Source organism: Octodon degus, unplaced genomic scaffold, assembly GCF_000260255.1.
Source record: "Octodon degus isolate 3935 unplaced genomic scaffold, OctDeg1.0 scaffold00049, whole genome shotgun sequence".
NCBI lineage: Eukaryota > Metazoa > Chordata > Mammalia > Rodentia > Octodontidae > Octodon > Octodon degus.
In genome coordinates, this window is record NW_004524625.1 from 686,056 (window position 1) to 688,081 (window position 2,026).

A 2,026-nucleotide genomic window follows, 5' to 3' on the forward strand; every position below is an offset into this window, starting at 1 on the left:
AAAAAAAAAAAAAAAAAAGACAGAGAATAAAAAAGACAGAGAATAAAAAATAATAAAAATAAATAAACAATACAGGATTTCACTAAATAAAAAGATAGGAATTCAACAATGGCTGTTATATTGCATATTGTTATCTTCAAATTAGTTGTTCATATTACCAATACATGCATGCAAAACTGGTCAAAAAATTAAAAAGAAAATCAGTTCTCCAATGCCTGGCATAGGAAAGTAGGCACATAACTTTTCATTAAGAAAGTCATTAACATCTTCTAGGTTATCTTATTTAAAAAAGCAATGACACTATGCATTTCCTTTCCTTACAAGAGACCAGTACAATTCAGCAGTACAATTATCCAAGCTGTCCTGTGTGTGTACGATATATTTCCCCCTTCTTTCTTTCTTTTTTTCTTCTTTCGCTCATCCCAGTTGTTCCTCCCCTTTGAATACTCTTTCCCTTTCACAGACAGTATGTATGGTAGCTATATAATTTTTCATTTCGAAATTCCACATCACGGTTACTCTTTAGACAAAAAAAAAATACAGTGACTCCAGACATCAAATTAACAGTAACAAACATTAACATTAATATTTACAAATCTTGATTTTTAAAACCTCAACATTAAGAGGACTAATGATTTGCATGTAGTATCATCAATGTAGAACACAAGCACTATCGAATACATCCATGGTGCCTGAGGATCCCAGCACCGGAGGAGGCAGACTCGGCACACTGAGAGCTTTTCTTTCTTTCTTTCTTTCTTTTTTTTTGTATTTTAGGGAAGGGTCTACAGGGTGTTCAGGGTCTCACTATTAGATCAGACTCACAGCTATGTGCCTGTTTACAGCCTCCCAAGAGCTGGGATTATAGGCGCACTCAAGAACTTTAATCCACTGAGCTATTAGGCTGGCCCTTGAAAGTTTTTCCTACACTAAAGAAATATGAAAAACTCAAGTTTTTTTTTTTTAAGTGTATTTAGTACAGGGTCTACAGGGTCTACAGGGTCTCACTACACAGATCGGACTCTAGTGATCCATCCTGTTTTCAGCCTCCCAAGTGCTGGGATTACAGGTGTGCGCCACCACACCCAGTCTCAGTAGCCATCTCAGCACGCCCAGAGGGCGGAGCTGGCACAGCATGCTGGGGATCAAATCAAGAATTCTTTAGAGAATCAACTGTAATAAAATCCATCTTTTTTTGTGTGGAACCAGGGGTTGAACTCAGACCCTTGTGTTTGTCAGGCAAGCACTTATCCTACTGAGCTCTCTCCCCAGCCCCAAAACCCATCTTAAGAATTCAGTTTATATGAGACAATGTGAAAGTCAAATCCAAAGGAGGTTAATTTTACCCAAGGGAATTTCAGGTCCTTTCTCATTTTGATTCATAAGCACCAGTGTTCTTTCAGCTGCCTGGGACAACATAAAAGGAGCATGCCACGCTTGCTATCTCATCACAACCACTCTGGTTTTAAGTAGGGACTCTGATCACATCTTCTTGTCTGAAACAAGTTCTTCTTTTCCCATCTGTCTCATTCTTGCCACCAGCACAAATATTATATAGTCTCTATGTTGACCAGCCAGTTAATTATTCATGGATCAAACCAGTGATGTGACCTCAATTCTCCATTGCCAATTTTTTTTTTTTTTTAAATACAGGGTCTCATGCTCACTTTGGCAGCACATATACTAAAATTGGGATGACACAGAGAAGATTAGCATGGCCCCTGCGCAAGGGTGACATGCAAATTCATGAAGCGTTCCATATTTTTTTTAAAAAAAAGGGCCGAGGAGATAGCTCAGTGGAATAAGTGCTTGCCTGGCAAGTACAAGATCCTGAGTTCAGGGGCTGGAGAGATGGCTCAGTGGTCTAAAGCACCTACTTGGAACAAGCTTAGCAAAGCATCAGGGACCGCGGTTCAATCCCCCAGCACCACATGCCAGCCATCCTGCCCCCTGGTGGGCTGAGCTGGCCACACACACACACCACACACACTCACTCTCTCTCTCTCTCTCTCTCTCTCTCTCTCAA

General features: G+C 40.1%; 1 protein-coding gene and 1 non-coding gene across 2 annotated transcripts in view; one reads left to right on the top strand and one right to left on the bottom strand.

Annotated features, from left to right (window-relative positions):
- Gvqw3 (GVQW motif containing 3) overlaps positions 1-2,026 on the bottom strand; it is a 36,246-nt gene that overhangs the window by 25,490 nt on the left and 8,730 nt on the right. The window lies entirely within an intron of this gene.
- LOC111817126 lies at positions 1,660-1,766 on the top strand. Its single transcript, XR_002821390.1, has one exon. It is a non-coding gene; the product is annotated as a U6 spliceosomal RNA (small nuclear RNA).